At 46.9% G+C, this 17,911-nt stretch overlaps 1 pseudogene; it reads left to right on the top strand.

Annotated features, from left to right (window-relative positions):
* Positions 1–13,553: 13,553 nt before the first annotated feature.
* Positions 13,554–17,564, top strand: LOC149369751 (uncharacterized; annotated as a pseudogene).
* Positions 17,565–17,911: the final 347 nt, after the last annotated feature.

Genomic DNA, 17,911 nt, shown 5'->3' with positions numbered 1-17,911 from the left:
TCTTTGTAATTGTGCTCCTAGTGTTAGTGTGGCTGGCGTGATTGATTTTGTCCTTCCGCACCTCATCACACCTTTTTGTGACTTCTGGATGCACACAGCAGTGGCAACAAAGAGGAAGAGGGCTAGCCACCGCTGGAACCAACCATTATGTTGGCTGTAGCGGCATTAGACATTCTCAGAAAGTATGTTTGCAACGATCGCAACAGCCACATAGCCCCGTAAATTCTGGAGAAATGAGTAGTCGTCACCGGACGTAAGAAAATGCAGCAGAGAATGCTGCATGATTTTTTTCAAGTGCCAGCACTGCAATAAATGTGTTCAGTTCTTGAGTTCTGTCATTTTTCAATTTGTCCTACTTCCTGCCTCCAATGTTTCCTCCCTCTTGCATTTTGTTTTTGTAGCAAGAGCTATTGGTCGCCAAGTAGCATTTTCACTGCGGCGGTGGTCACGCCGTGGTGACACCGCTTCTTGCGCCGTTGCCTAGCAACCGTCGCCAGATGGAGCCCCGCCATCTGGTGCAACGTCAGAGGAGGAGGAGAGCCAGAGACAGCAGCAGGCACGCCAAGAGACCTCCCAAGTCTCGGTACGCATTCACTAGACACCCAGAGATCACGCACAAGGGACCGGGAACAGGACTGCCCACGAGGCTGCTGGCGCGCAGCTAGAGGAAGACCGTCGGCATTGCCTTAACGTGAGCCGACCAACTCGGACCACCCTTATTGTTCTCCCATCCCGCTCATAATACCTGACTCTATCATCACACGCCTTTAACAAGAGCGGAGGGGTTTGTCGTGGGACTTTGTCCCAGAGATTACTCCATCCATTCCTTCTGGCCTTTCTCGCCCGGCCCAAGTTCTCGCTCACAAGGTGCGAGCCGGTGCAGCGTACACCCCGGACATCCCGAGTCGATGGCACCGAACCAGGATCGGCTGCCCCAATTGCCCTGCTGACTCTGTTGATTTGCACCACCTGATCTGGACCTGACCTGGCACTGCGAGCCTTTGCGCCTGCTACACCTCTGCCTGCCACATCCAGACATACGAAGACTGGACGGCCCCCAGTACCGACGCCAAGCGCAAGCTCAGTGCCCTGCTAGACTTCATGTCAGAGACCGACACCCTCACCTTCACCTAACCAACCCACTTCCCCCTTAGGCCTCAGGTCATCCTTGTGATTAAAGATTTATGAACGAATGAGCAGCAGGCACACGTAGCGGCCTGTATAAGGGGGTGGTTCGTTGAAGCTGTTGTGGCCAGAGATGGAGAGCGAGTCGGAGAGGCTGAAACAAACCAGGCTTAGCTGTTGGAACGAAACAAGGCAAAGGCGACGAGACCGAGGAAGAACACGCAAAACGTCTCAATAAGCGACGCCGTAAAGATGCAGCTCAACGAGTTCGCCTAGCCTCTGAAGGTCCATTACCTCTCGCTACGTATATCTGGCATAGCTGAACTAAGCCACAGCCAATTTTTTTAGTCCCGTGAGGAGTACATCAGCAGGGTTATGCTGTATTAAAACTTGTAGAAACATTAATATGAGAAACACATCTCAGTGAAGAGTTGATCGGCTGCTACACTAACACTGATGGCTAAAAAGATAACTGGTGAAATAATGAGGGCTCAGTGACAAGTGACCACCGTGGCCGCAGTGGCTATGACGCTTGGCTGCTGACCCAAATGACGCGAGTTCGATCCAGCTGCGGCAATGGAATTTCAATGGAGGCGAAATTCTAGAGGCCCGTGTGCTGTGCGATGTCAGTGCACGTTAAAGAACCCCAGGTGGCCGAAATTTCCGGAGCCCTCCACTACGACGTCCCTCATAGCCCGAGTCGCTTTGGGACGTTAAACCCCCATAAACGAGCCTTAAAGACACAGCAGAACATTGCGGAGCAAGAGCAGTTCAGAAAAATCGCATATCCTGCCAAAAATGAAAGGGGTAGTACAGCAAGCCTCATAGGCAATGCAAAAAGAAAAAAAAAACTACAGGTTCAATTAACTGCGCATCTGCTGAAGGACAGCAGGAATACTGTGCCAGAAAACTTTTCAACCTGTACACGGTACAACGCCTAACAACTTTGAATGTACCAGACGACCAGAATAATGCTAATATATTTTGTTAATTCACAAGAAAGGGGATGTCAATCATTTAAAAAGCTTTTAATTATTAGATAACTATGGGAAAGAAACATGAAGCTTAATAAAAAGGCTTGAAATGCAACTGAAGGCAGGAAGGCAAGCTATCGAAAGGTGTAGATGTAATCACACAGTAGAGTAGGAGAGCGACACAAAGTGGAGATAAAAAGTACAGAAAGAAATGGGGCCTGGGTAGGGTATGTAACCCATTTCAAGAAATTGTAAATGCAGTCAAAGTTAGGGGCACAGCAGAGATGGTGGAAGGATGAGACTAGAAGCTTCAGGGGATAAGGCGCCCTCAAGTGGCACAGGACAAGGTTAACAGGTGCTCATTGCACAAATCCTTTGTCTTGCAGTGAACATTTTCTTAGGCCGATTTGATTATGAAAAATAAAAAAATGGCATGCATCACAAGAAGGTTCGCTCACCAAACTCGTCTGGCCCACTGCCGCTCGCCCCATCGATGGATGTCATCGCTGGGGCCAGTTCTGTGAATTTGGTATAGTTAGAGTTCATGTCCTTATACCAAAATGCACATCAAAGGTATATTCACACAACGGATGAGGTCGCAAAAAGATCTATAGCATCACCTCAAGTAAAGGCAGTGTCCGCATGCTGAAAGCATTCACGCATGAGATGAAAACAGCAGATCTTGTCCTAATAGAAAAAAAAGCCCTCCTCTTTCCCTCTGCAGACACCCATTGGTTGGCGTCAATTCGTGACGTCAAGCCACATAATGCACAGTTCACCCTCAAGATTTGCAATTCAGTCCACCGTGTGAATTCACCTGAAGGTGACTTCCAAGAGCACTTGTTTTAAGCTCTAAGATCTACATGCATGGTGATACCTACAACATGCAATTTGATGAAGTAGCTTATAGCTAAGACAAAAGGGATGAGGCTATGCGGCTGAGCATTCCTAGCAATAAAGTGCACGCTGCACGCTGGAAGTATGTGCTTACCTAAATGGCTTGTGCCACTGCAGCTTGCTACAGCCCTAATGGGGCTTCCTGGTGGCCCTGAAACGGAGATTTGCAGTACTCTTAGTGCAAAGCATTCAGGAAACAAACCCGTAACGGAAATTGACTCCTTTTACTGTGAAAACTATTGCAGCAAGCTGCTCACCTGGTTCTTGTGGGCTGCCAGTCGCAACAGCGGCCGTCCCAGCCAAGGTAGGCAGCACTGCTGGGGCCCGTGCTGTAAAATTGGCACATTTAAAATGTATTGCGACTACACAAAGCATATTAATGCAACAGCCCTAGAGAATAAATTATTGCTTTGTGCTATAACATCCATGTGCACTGCGACCCCCACAACACGTGATTTTAGCAAGCTGCTAGACTGAGCCGCAAGGCACGAAGTGATGGAGCAAAACACAGCTGTCAGCATAAAAAATATCAGTGCATATCACAAGCGTCAATGCTCACATGAACAGCTTAAACTGATGCAACTTGTTGCATCCCTGTTTGGAGGACTTAGTAAAGCAGAAAGCTGGGCTAGTTGGTGAAAGTTCATGACTGAAAAAATAGCGCTAAAAACACACGAGGACTGAAAGGACGATGAAGACAAGCGCTGGAGGACTTGCTGGGTGCCCCACAATGTGTATATATCTGAATACCCCTATGCAAAGCATTTAACTAAAACAGACCCAATATGCAAATTGCCTTATCTGGAATGTGAAGTCTGCATCTTAAAGGCGCTTTGAAACACCTTCCAAGAAAAGCACATCAAGTCGTCCAATCACTGGACTATTTTGTCACAAACACCTGAGCCAAATAACACACTTCTACATGCAGCAGAGAATCCACAATCATGCACGAAAGTGGGAAAGCCCTTTCCGGAAATTTTTTTATGCTCGCACCCTCCTCCATTGCACGCTCCTGCATATGCCGGTTCAGTGATGGCTAGCTACTAGTTTTATATTCTTCTAGATGTTAGGCAGGTACCATGGACACGGCCAGTAAGCCACGGCATTTTGGTGCATCAGACAGCTCCACCTGCTCAGAACCCCAGTGCACATCTGAAGTGGGGCCAGTGAAATAGCACTGACCTTTCAGCATGCAGATAGTGAGAAAAGGACACAAAGAGGCACGAAACGCTGAGATCCAAATTTTAAATAGAGATAACTCAGGCTCTGCGAAAAGCATCGCTAAAATTCTTGCTGGAAGATATTCTTGAAGTGGCAGCCTTTAACATCCCAGGCATACTGCAACTTTATTAGAGCCCCCTTAAACTTTCAAAACATCAGTTCAAGGAAACCAAGCTAAGGAGCCTGACCACTCGTTAAAGCATGCCTAACCAGAAACTTCAAAGTACTGTGAAGAAAATGTGCGCAACCGAGATCTGGCCAGTATGACAGCCGTGGCACTGAAAGTGACCAAAGCAACTCTTTCCAAGCATAAATGAGAGGAAAGCAATTATTTTATTGACTACCTCTCAGACCTGCACATCTAGCAGCCATGTGCACATCTAGCAGCCATGTGCAAAAGCTTAAAAGCATGGTCACTGATTTAAGCACTACTTCTAACATCTTAGTATGCACCACAAGCAAATGTGCTCACCAAGATGGTCCAGGCGGCTGATGCTGCTTGCAGCCCTTGAGGATCCACTTGCCGAGGGCCCTACAACATGCATTACCAACATGACGAATGCTTTAGCCCACCAAACAAGGAGTCGCAATTCACAACTGCCTTTACTGCATTATGGAGTTTTTCCATTATATTTTCCATTTATATTTTCACTGCATTTAGCCCAATCCAGTGAGCCACTCTGGCTCCTAGTAGATCGCATTGCTAGGAGCAACGCTGTGAGAGAGGTAGAATTAATTAAGATACACTTTTGGACTTCATGCAGCACGTTAAGGATCCCTAAAAAGCAAACTGTCTCAGGTGCTACAGCAAATGCAATTTCACACAGCTGCTTGCATAGTCGTTTTATAAGCATAGTCGATGACTTAGGCACTTAGGCGATTTACTAAATTCTAGTCATTACCCTTTTTACTTATTGTAGGTGCCTGACTGCAATTAGCAATTGCAATTAGGTTTGAACAGCACACGATCATGAATGTTTTCCAAGAAAGCACACTTGCCTTTCTGCCTTTGAGTCGGCCCATGTGCTCCAGAGTTGACCCGCACATCGAGTGACGCAACGTAGATAACTCTGCTTTCTGAAACATCACAAAATAGGCCACATTTGATGCAACAAGAGCCTAAAATTGATGCTGAACACCCTACCACCATTATCTCCAATCCGTTATCCTACCCCTAATTGCAACATGCCACCACTACTGTGCAGTTCTTGACAGACGCCAAATGGAAACAGTGGTGGGAACTGAAGTAAGTTGTTCTTCAGGACACTGAACTGCATTTTTTTGCATGCATTTACATACTATGTAAATGCACATTTTGTCCACGTTGCATAGTGGCTAACGTTGGTAACCAAAAAATATAACCAAATAATGCACTCACCACATGCAAATATTTTTTGTGTCAGACTCTTCTGCAGGTCTGTATTCAGAGCCCGCACCTCCTTCACCTCTTTCCTCAATTCCTCCACCTCCTGTGTGCATGCACAGGTGTCATGAGGGGGAGCGTCAACGGCAGCTCTTTCAGCCATGCGATGTTTGAGCTCAGTGAGCTCTACCTGCATGGCACGCAGCTGCTCTTTTAATGCTGCGCAGGTTTTTCCTAAGGTGTCCTGCTGCAGGTCCTGCTGCAGGTCCTGTTGCAGGTCCTGTTGCAGGTCCTGTTGCAGGTCCTGTTGCAGGTCCTGTTGCAGGTCCTGTTGCAGGTCCTGTTGCAGGTCCTGTTGCAGGTCCTGTTGCAGGTCCTGTTGCAGGTCCTGTTGCAGGTCCTGTTGCAGGTCCTGTTGCAGGTCCTGTTGCAGGTCCTGTTGCAGGTCCTGTTGCAGGTCCTGCTGCAGGTCCTGCTGCAGGTCCTGCTGCAGGTCCTGTTGCAGGTCGTGCAGCAGCTCTTGCTCGTGCTTCTGCTGCACTTCCTTGCGCACCTTCTTTGTTGATGGTGGTACCTGTAATTTGACATTTATCAAAAGCATCTATATTTCACATTGCAACATGCCACTGCAGTCCATTTACATGTTTTCTAGGTTGGCTCCTTGAAAGTATTAAATCAGAACGACTCATTGTAAAGGGCGCCTCATGTAAGCACCCTAGGACTTTCTGCAATTTTTAAAAATAGGTTTTTTGAGTTAGAAGAGCGCTTTTTCTGCAGAGCAATGTGAGCAGTGCAGTTCTTTGAATACAACTAACAAGTACTAAGTAGCAGGCTGGTTAAATAATATTGAATAGTTAGCCTTTTAACTATTACTATTAGGCTCCTCAATACTGACATGTATGTAGCCCACCACAGGTAATATCCATATCACTTTTTAGAAAATGTGGTTATCCTTGATGCTGTGCCATAACAAATTTGGGCTACTTCAACATGTTACATGCAATAGAGAGCTTGCTTTGCTTCAAAGCTTCTCAAAAGCACATGTATTTTGGTGTGATTCAGCCAAAACTTGCAAGGCCACAGCGCTGAGGCAACTGCCTTTTGAAATTCTAAAAAGTGATATGGATATTACTTACGGTGGGCTACATGCCTCTCAATAATTAAGGAGCTCAACAGTAATAATTAAAATGTTAACTGTTTAAAATTAGCAAACCAGCCTGGTAGTCAGCACGTCTAAGCTGTATTCTGATGTACTACACTGCTGACAATGTTATGTTGACAAAAGCACTCTTCTCGCTCAAAGAGACCATTTTTAAAAATAGCAGAAAGTCTTAGGTGAAACATCCTGTATACCACAAGCACATGCCATGAACAAGCTACAATCCTACCTCACCATCATTCATGTAACAGATGCAATGAACAACAGTGTCCCCCACAAATTGGTTAACGCGAATGAGGAAGCGCTGCGCAAACTCAGCTGCAGCCTTGCAGGAGCCAAGAGGGACAAATGCCTTCAAGGCTTTACGACAACCCCTTCCCCCCGTTCCACAAAACGAATGTCATTACCTAAGGAAGTCATAAAAAATAACGGAGATATGTGCAAAACTTTTTATCTGATGCAGGCATCAAAAATACATGGCATGAAAGGCAATGCACTGTACTGGAGTAAACGGCATTCAGTTTCACTTCACCATCCTTTTGTTCATTAGCAATGAACTAACTGGCAGCTGCCGCTTTTCATTGGTAAGCCTCACAAGGAGGAGTGCTCTGGGAGCTATGGTTGCATATGCTACAGGCATGACACAAAGCCCTGTACGGTGCTCTTCTGTTTTTTTGTTTGTCTGTTTGTTTGTTTCAGAACTGTGCACTAAGCACAAGTCTAGACAAGGTGTCGGGACAAGAGGTGACGCATCCACCAAGTGGCTTGTTGAGTCCGATCATTTTGTCGAAAAAAATAGGAAAGTCCTGCTTGTGCTCCACTCTTGTGCTGCCCAGCAGAACAGGCAAGACCAGCCCCTTTCCATTAGTATAATTCATGCACCCAAGGTGTTGTATGGGCAGCACACTGACAGCGCGTCTCCAGCACATGAAGACAACAACTGACTCGGTCATCTTTCGTGAAGTACAGTTCAGCTGTGAGCTTGCATGCATCCTGTCCACTTTTGCTTCTGTTGTCTGTTCTCTAGCACACTAACCACATTCCCAAGCTGGACAACCACCAATTAGCCCAGCTTGCCACTGTACTATGGGATGACTTTATTGGCGTAAAAAACAGCAGCAACATTGAAAAACCATACAAACAAAGGAAGGAAAATAGTATATGACCAACCTCCCAGCTGTTGCTGTGAGCACTTTGACTAAATCAGCTTGTTGGTATAGTATGGGTATTGGCAAAGTGAAGGTGACTGCGCTGGTGAGTTTAGAAAACGCCTTAATCGCAAGTTCTGGTTTGAATAAGCACAAGCGCATAATGGACATTTAATTGCAAAAGCAGTGCTACTGTCATCCCTCCCCAAGGCCAGGAATCTGGTGCCTGTTGAAGTGAAGCCTTCAGCCAATATTTCGAGGTATTAAGGCATAAATGAAACAACTGTGGCAAACATGCTGCAGTCACGGTACCTTGTCCTTGTCCTTTCCTTTTCTTTTTCCACAGTTCGGCAGCACAGGTCTCCTGCGCCTCTTTTCGGTGAAGTTCTTCATTTCTTCATCCGTTTCTGAAAGAGAAAAACGTGCTTGAGATAGCAAAACACTGCAGCATTCCTACTCTCTCTTAAGACGATCATGACACAAGTTTCGCTGATTGAAGCAGTGATCCATCACCGCCATAAATGCAACATCTAAAGTCACTTGCCAAGGTCGCAGAATTGTACTACAATAAAGTACAGGTTCGTCCACTTTCAGGTTAAACATTTGAGCACGTGCACTTGGAACTGTACTGACTGCGCTCTTAATTTGTTTTCAATGAATTGCACACATGCGCCGAAAAGAACTAACATACTGAAAACACATTTACTGCGGCTGGTAAGCAAGCAAGGAAGATTCGACAAGTCATGTTACCGCATTTTTCTGGCTTATTAAGCATACGTGAGAGATTTCTCTTGCGCTTCATTATAACGACTTTTCGATGACTGCGAAGCTGTGGATTATTGGAAATTTCGAGATTATTAGAAATTTGAAAAGATGCACACCTGCAGCTAAAATGAGCGTCATGCAACTGTTGTGTGGCCAGCGTTGTTTGCTGAACTCAATGTCCTATAAATTACATGTTAGCCGAACATGCATGCTAATCATGGAATGCATAAATGAAGTGAAAGCAGTAAACAGAAGAATGTATTCCACAGGTTGTACAGTGCTTGTATTGTTGTGCTCACTTGCTAGAATTGTTTTTCTTTTTTAACATTACACTGCAGCCTGATGATCGGGCACAGCAGTCGAGCAATAACAATGAGCCATCGCGGCGGGGCCGTGATCAAGGATTCTTCACGATATAGAGCTACTTGAGGTAATTTAATTTGCACACAAGAAACCCAGAAGGGTAACAAAACAAAATTATAATGCGTCACTTACCGGTCAAATGAAGAATCTTTGCAGCGTAGTAGCCGCCCACGGTCGTATCATTGCCTTGCCAGTAGGCTTCGTATGTAGCGGCCCCATCAAAATCCGCTACATTTTGCGGACTGAAATTTTCGACGTCAGTGTGCTGCAGTATTGCAAGCGTAGAGTCGCATACATACTCGACTAGCACGAACATGTCTGTGTCAGGCCGCGTCAAAAGTGTGGCAAATGAAACGAGCGCCTGGGAACAACCGAAGAGAAGCGAGCGTAGCACAGGAAGGAGATCAAGGCAGAACGGCGCGTGGTGCGGGGACCGCAGCATCCATGGAAAGAGAACTAGGAGAGAGTGCGCTCAGCCTCTGCAAGCCATCCTCCTCAGCCGCTGCCGAGGGCGCACTGACTCTTGGGAAATGGGCCCTCCAGTCACCAGACTGCCAACCGGCGGTGCTTTTTAGTGAACGTCCGTGCTCCGATGTAGCGCAGAAGCGCAGCGCCTGTGTTGCAGCTTTGGCGGAATGCGTACCGATCTCGAGGTTGTCTGAAGGCTCCGCGTCTCAACACTTCTGTTGATTGCACTCTTGAGTTTTTGGGTGCACCGTAGAAAACTGCAGGTAAACTTTTCATCAAAGGGTGCGGCCGCGACCTCGTCACTGTTCAACTGTGGTTCATAAAGAGAATGGAGAGGAATTCCTTTCGTCGTTATATACTCATACGGAACGTTTATTTCAGCGCATGCTATAAGCGGAGGACTCGAGAGTAGGCGAAGAAACGAGTCTCTAAAAAGGGGCGCAGCGGCTTCCAGAGCGCTGACGGCGGACGGACGTGTTTAACGAGCGCTCCGGCGCGCTGCGCAAGATTCTATTTCTCAGGCGGACTTCGGCCCGCCCATGGGCCCGGCACAAGTCGTGCCGAATACGCTCGCGCACATACGCGGTTCCGACGTGAAATGCAGCAGTGAAGTATTTCTCTCTCTCTCGCTGTCGAGAGAGAATGCCGGCGGCTTTACGTCTGCCCCTGCGCGTGTTCTCCCGGCCACTGCGCGCAATCACAAAAAGAAGTAAACTGTATGTACACATAGCCGCGCGCTCGTAGCGTCCTGTCTCGGACTAATCGCGCGCGCGGCACACTGCACTAGCGGCCGGGGTGCCCACGGAGCGTTCGTGTCACGCGTGCACTACCTGGTGGAGAGCGAGCGGGAAGTCAATCCCGCCTGCTCGATGAACGGACAGAGGTTCACCATTGTTCTGTCACGGGTGAGCGCACTGCCGCGCGGCCACAGGAGCGCTTCGAGACTGTCCGGGATGATTCCCAGCGCCCTGCAGGCCGCGAGAATCTCGCGACGCGGCACAGCGAAGGAGTATGTGCTCCAGTGTCTCCACTGCGCCGCAGTCAGCGCACGCGTCGCTCGGGTACGGTGGACGCTGCGGCGAGCGAGCAGTCTGCGCTCACCACGGAGCCGTCAGTGAACACAAGCAGATGGTCGCGCAGTTGCTCGTACAGCGAGAGAGCGAAACCGAAACCGAAATCCGGCTAAAAGCTACCACTGCCTTGTCACATGAGGGCAGCAGCCGCCACAAGTTACAGTCGCTAGCGTGACTTCAAAGCAGCTACAACATTGTTATTGTATTGATTTTTTACTATTTAGATGCCAGCCAGCATGAATTAAGATGGTGGTTTGTTTTGATTATATGACGAGGTTAGTAAGGCATGCGGCGGTGTGTGCCTTTTACCCATGCTTTTACCTCGCGAGGACGACAACTACACCGCGCCAGTTGTCACATACCAGTAAAACTCTTGTGCGGGCTAGTTGGTTCATATTGACGGTATAAAATACGGCGCAGGTCCTGTCGTTTTTGTCTCCCATTCGTCCTCGACTGTCGCGCCGTATTTTATATCGTCACATACCAACGTCGCTAGCATCGTTAGCGTGACTATAAAGACAAAATGCTCCTATTCCTTTTGACGATTTGCATATGAGATAGGTTAGAACTCTGCTGGTGATACATTTGCAATTCACCTGTTACTCACTGTTCCGGAGATTGCAAGGATACTCAAACCAAAACCGTCCTGGTAACATTGGCCAGGCTGGCATGCATGCCGAAGCCAGCGAAGCGGCGAACAGCGCGGTCGTTTCCTGATTTTTACTTCAGTTATCTCTAGATGTGGACCGCAGCCCCTGTTCCTCATCACCGCCGCTCTTGTCTGCCTCTCTCAGAGCTCATACCTATTTGTGCAAATGTGGTTCAAGGTTTCTAAGACATGAATACCAGCATTTTCCTACTCTGCTACAGATGCTAGCTGAAGGCGGCCGCGCCTGCAGGAATTGTACATATATTGGAGGGTGTGATCGTGATAAGAGAGGCCGCCCGCCAGCACACCGCCATGCAATTGACCGTATTTGGCGAAAAAGCTCTTCAACTCAAATGAACACGTATATGCATGAAGCCAACTGCGAAGTGCCATATATAGTCAGACGCACTGTGCTGTCTATTCCTTGCAGACGGCTTCAGTGGATCCCATATGCCATATGCTAGGTCATTATCGGGAAACAAACGCGCTGATGCAGCTATGATCGAGCTATATCAAATGCTCACAGCTTTCAGTAGAGTTCAAGAGAACTGACGTACAGCTGGAAGCAATATCAAAGGGAACACGAGAGCGCGGCCCCCGCGCTTCGCAAAGCGCTGCCACGGACAGACGGCGAAAATCCGTGGTAAAGGCGTATGCAAATATAAGCATGGCCGGCTGCTCTTTCCGAGCACTCCCCTGGTGCTGACCATTCTCGTCATCTGTCGGTGGCAGCGAAGTGCGGAGGCCACATGTTCCCTTCCATATTGCTTACTGTATACCTTCTAATTTTAAGTGCTGGTCGCGCATTTGCACTGGAACGACGTGAGCCATACATAAACAGGACTTGATGCGATTTCACATAGTTCAGGCGTGTAGTCTGTTCACATATATGCCTCTTATATGCCAGGGAAATCGAGTGGCCATAGCACAGCACATATCTTTCAATCGTCTTTTCATCGTCTCCGTGCTCAGGAGCAAGCGCGTCCTACCCATATGCGCCGCGGAGGAGATACCGAGGGTCACACGAATTAACTACTCGCCTCCTAGCCGCTGCGCTAACCGAGGAGTTTTTCAACAGTGAGCCCGAAGAAAGGATCTTTCAGCAACACAAGAGACCACGATCGTCGCTCTGCTCTGGACAAGCTCCAGGAATTTGTGGCACATAAGGCTCGATGCAACATATACGCTTTACGGCAGTTGGCGGTGACCAGATTAGCGTTCGCCTAGAGTCCGCCTGAAACGGTGGGATACGCGCCCGCCACAACCGAAGTGCCTCGAACAATATGTGCAACTGAAAGAATATGTTTCAGCCAACCAACCAGCACAGAAGTGCGGCCCGCTGGGGCGGGAATTAATTTGCCCGGGCTCATCATCTTCGTACAGTACAGTTATATATATCATACACCGACAGAGTCTGTGTCTTTCGTAGCTGCCTAACATTGTTTGGCACACGGTAAAATGACTCAGGCGTATATTCGTAGCGGTTTAATAAAATATAAAAGAAGATGTTGGAAAAGGAAAACACTTGCAGAAATTACGACCAGAACGAGGACACATTACTGTTTCACTTAGCCGGGCGAAACCTCAGCGAATGCGCAATATATCTGCTGCCTGTTGCGTCGCTTGCACGTGCGACTTGGTGCGAGTGACGGTGGTGCTCTCCGCCCACAACCGGACCTGAAGACGCTGTCTGTGCGACTTTTTCGGTTGTTTCATTACGTAATCACTTGCATTTATGATCGCGTATCCTTCGTACATGTAAGATGGGCTTAGTCGCGACGAGCGGAGAAGCTAGATATGATTCGTCGTCACCGGTAATACATTGCGGGACAATCGGGGATATAAGCATTGGCAAACTTCTCTTTGCAGCTTCTCAAAAGTACCGCGTGCATCTTGCAAACGCTTTTCAGAGAAGATAGCAAGACTGCGGCATGACTGATGCACGACCCCCTTTATAAACTATTTGAGGAGGTGGTGGATTGATGCGCGGCAGAGTTTCGCGAGACGTACCCAGCGTCTACTATACCAGTGTTGCCATACTAGACTGTTGCCAGACTACTACAGTTATGCTACAGTCGCCACAGTAGCGTCCGCCGCACCTTTGAGAACGAACGAGATGCGTCGGAAATATTTTCAACTAGTTTTCACCTAGCTAGCTTTTTGCTTGCCTGCTCTGCTGCGCTTATTTCGCTCAAGCCACTCAAGCCGCGCACAGCCAAATTAATATTTTTATTCACTCATTTTTTATTTTTGCTCTTTCTGGAGAGGCTTGTAGCCTTGTAGTACTACATGCGATAAAAGCGCGCAAAACTGGCGTTCCGAGGTGGCTTCAGCTGCGTAATATCGCGATGCCACGAAAGCCGCGACAACGCTACCGGCGCTACCTCGAGCAGGGAACCAGCGTTGAAGTTCCCAGGCAGACTCTGGCCAATGCAATAAAAAGAGCCAGGATTTCAGGTGCTGCTCAGGTAGGTCTGTTTTATCAGCAGTGCCATACAGCTGTCTGCATTGTCATGCTAGCAGTGTCATGTGAATTGCATGGGCCGACACCATTGGCTGGAAAGCGGTCCTTTGAGGGGGGAAAAGCCGCAGCGTTCTTAAGTTGTACCCGACTATTGGGGCTATGGTACTAACAGCGTGCACTTGTTTGCAGTCAACAGGACCAACTTATGCTCGGGACGACAAGGCATTCGGACTGAAGTCACTGACTCATTTGATATAAGCAGCTGAGTGCTCCTCTCAGGAAATGTTCAGAAAATTTAAGTTTAATGGCAGGTTCATGTACTCAACATTATTTTCACACTGCATGTTTACTAAAGTTCCCAGAGACAGAGTGGTATTCTGCAGAATGGGAGACAGTAAACGATTAGAGAAAATTTTGAGCACATCTGGCTGCCACTTCTGTGCCCTCTATTCCATGACTCTTAAGCCATTTTGTAATGATTGCATTACTCCGCGGACATTTTAGGGTTTAAGCTTCATGCTGAATTCATTATAACATTAGAAAGTGCAGCATTCAGTCAGTAGGTCTGCCCGACTTTCTTGGTGAATTCAGAACCAGTTTTCCTCTCACCTCTTTAATGACTGCACCTAATTCTGTGACCACCCTTGATTGCTTTTTCTTTTCACTTCCTCCTTATCTCTTGTGCTCTTTTGTCTTTCTTCCTTCAAATGCATTCCCCATGGAGATTGGCATTTTCATGCTGTATAGAGCCAGCTAAAATTGCTCATTCCTCAACAGGAGGGTTGGCTGTCAGCATGGCTACAGCTTCCCCATATGAAACCTTTTAAGGTTTGCATGATTTTCGAAAAAAGTGGATGGCTGAGGAGAAAATTTGAATAATCTGTGTAAGCCTGAAGGAGAACAAAGCAGCTTTGTATCCAAGCTGTACTACAGTGCTGTTTGCTGTAAAAATGAAATTTGCTCAGTGAAGATAGAAATATTTGAATCACTGATATTTTCATTTGCAGGACAATTGGAACCAAGCAGCTGTTGGCTCAAGCCAGCACGAAAACAATGAAGATGAATCTTTAAGCGTTGATGACAGTGAGGGTTCAAGTCCAAGCTTGGCAGGGACAGCACAGAATGATGCTGTTCATGAAATGCTTCCTACATATGAAAATGACAGTGCCGATTCTGCCAGTGATGGCCAAGACACAGACAGCTCTGACGAAGAATGTGTGGAATGTGGTGCTAATGAAGACAGGGAAGAAAACAGTGATGTCGAGGAAAATGAAACTGAGGGCGCAGACTTCTCCAACATTTCTGATGACTTTGACGTATACCTTGGGAAGCTCTCGGAGGAAACACTGCCACATCAGTCCACAACTAAAGCTCAAGCACTGCTGTTAATTTTGGCTTACATTGTGAAAGCAGGGCTTACCTGGTCACAGGTTGAAGGCCTCCTGACACTTCTGAATGCCCTTTTTGGAGAAGCAGTTATGCCACCGTCTACCTACTTGCTACGGAAGTTGTGGAAAGAAAGGAAACAGGCACTAAGGCTGCATTTATTCTGTCAGCATTGCCATGAGCGTCTTGGCACCACCCGTGAAATTCCTGCCAACAGTGAAGTAACTTGTGGTGGCTGCAACTTAAAGAAAAATGTTAAAAGCTTAATAGGGATGGGAAGTTTTTTCATCATTTTCGACCTCAAGCAACAATTAACAGATTTAATCAGGCATTATAGTTCCATTCTTTTTGAAAATCTGCAGAAGCTTTCAACAGAGATCCGAGAGCCGGGAATCTACAGAGATGTGACCGACGGTGACCTCTATAAAAGTATTCGGCGACAGCTCAATATGAAATGGAGTGATGTCACACTCACATTTAACACTGATGGGCCACCTGTGTTTGAGTCCTCAAAAAGTTCAATCTGGCCTATCCAGATCATGTTGAACGAACTGCCCATGGAACTTCGGTGGAAGCACGTCACGCTGTCAGGGCTGTGGTTCGCGAAGGAGCATCCACCTATGCACATTTTTATGCGAAGGTTCGTTGATGAAGTGAACAATATTGGAGCAATTTATGGTCACATTCAGGAAAAATTGTGAAGTCTGCAGTACATGCAGTTGTGTGTTGTGTGGACTCTCCAGCAAGAGCATCCATCCTGAATATGAAGCAATTTAATGGGTATTATGGGTGCAGCTGGTGCCTTGAGGAAGGTACATGTGTTGATGGTAAGTTTCATTGACTATTTCAATGTGGGTCCATTTCTTAAGGTGTCCATAGTAATATTGATTGTCAGTATGGTATCATGAAGGATGCTAGGTGAAACTAAAGCAAGGAAATTAAACATTTAAACAGGTTCACGAATATAGATCTACTTCCTGATGTTAAGTCGCTCGAGTACTGTTCCCAGTGTAGACCATCACGTTCAAAAAGGTGAATGCACTATTGAATAAACGCAATGCATTTATAATATTGCAAATGCATTTGGGTTGGTATTTGGTGTTGGGCTGTCAGATTTATGTGCGGTACCTGTATGCATTACATTTGGGTCTCATTTCCAATGCAAGTGGTAGGTTCAGGCTGAGTTTTGCAAGCCATATATTATTAGAATAAGGAAACTGCAAACTATGCAATTTTTGCAGGCACGGTCAAGTACCTCTTCCATGGCCAGGCAACCTGTGAACGGACACATGGACGTGTGCTAGAAGCAATGCGCCAAGCAAGGGGACCGGATGCAACATTTGAGGGACTCAAGGGGCCATCTTCATTTCTCAAACTGAAAGGCCTTGACCTTGTGTGGGGCCTACCACCAGACTATATGCATTGTGTCCTTGAGGGTGTGACAAAGCAGCTGGTTGAACTGTGGCTGTCAGCTACCGGCTCAGCCTTCTACATTGGACGGCATGTCAGGCTTTTGGACTCTCGACTGTGCACTATTAGGCCTCCCATCACTTTTTCAAGGACTGCACGACCCCTTTCAGAACGTGCTTACTGGAAGGCAACAGAATGGCGGTACTGGCTTTTGTTCTACTGTATCCCATGTTTGTCAGATCTGCTTCCTCGGCCATATATGGTACACTTTGTGCTCCTTGTAAAGGCAGTGTTTTTGTTGCTGCAAGATACTGTAAGCGAGGGTGACATATGTGCAGCTGAAATGTTATTGCTGTCATTTGTACAGCAAGCAGCGAGGCTCTATGGTGAGGCAGCTATGACATATAATGTTCACCAGCTGCTGCACCTTTCTAAGGCTACGCGCATGTTTGGCCCATTATGGGGTGTGTCCACGTTTCCTTTTGAAGATGGGATTGGCCGTGCACTGCGGCTTGTGTCAGCAGCCAAGCTGGTGCCTATGCAGGTCGCTGAACGGTGCATAATGCAGCAGTGCTACCGAAGCTTAGAAAGAAATTTGGAGCTCCCAGCTCATTTGGCTTTTGCCAAGAAAAATATTGGCGCTCAGCACACAAACAGCTACCAGACATGTGCTCTAGGTGTGCCACACCCTGTTCCTTCATTTCCCGAGCAGCTAAAAATGATTTTCAATTCACGCTTTGGCTGCATTCCTCAGATGTCTACGTACTTTCGAGCACAAATTGGCAGCATTATTATACACAGTTCGGATTATTCGACTCCAAAAAAGACCTGCTCTTGTTATGTTAAAATGGTAGACGGCTCATACTGTTATGTACTTGGAATTTATGAGATTGCAGACTGAATATATTTTCACTCCCAAAGGCTTCTTGTTTCACCACTTGTATTTGATGTCCTACATATCATGCAGTGTCAGCACCCACCGGCTGATCAGAATCATTGTTTGCACTCCCTTGATGATGTGTCTCTGCAATGTGTTTTCTTTAGTATTAATAATGTTTAATACTTGTGTGAAGTGCCCAATCAGAAGGAAAGAGATTGATCTGGTAGTGATGTATGATGTGCAGTTCATGAAGGTAGTTTCAGTGTATTTTTTTTTGTATTCCTTTAAGGTAGCTCTTCAGTGTGTTTAACTTTTTTTCAAACTTGTGGCCATGAAATTCATTGCAGTTAGCAGCAATTACACCAATCTTCAGATTGTGACGGGAGCTTGCTCCATATTGTCACATTGTGAAAAGTTCGTCGTCAGTTATAAATTCAGCACGGCCACAAGCGGCAGGCATTGTCTTGGACGACCGCCAAGCACGCTTGTTGCTACGCTGCTGCCGAGTCGTTCAGTTCTTTGTGGGTGTGAAAGAGCCCAACAGTGTTTTTTTGGAAGCCGTTTTG

Source organism: Amblyomma mixtum, chromosome 1 (assembly GCF_055824585.1).
Source record: "Amblyomma mixtum isolate Tamu chromosome 1, ASM5582458v1, whole genome shotgun sequence".
Lineage (NCBI taxonomy): Eukaryota > Metazoa > Arthropoda > Arachnida > Ixodida > Ixodidae > Amblyomma > Amblyomma mixtum.
Note: the sequence above shows the minus strand (reverse complement) of the source record. Positions and strands in the feature narration are given on the sequence as shown.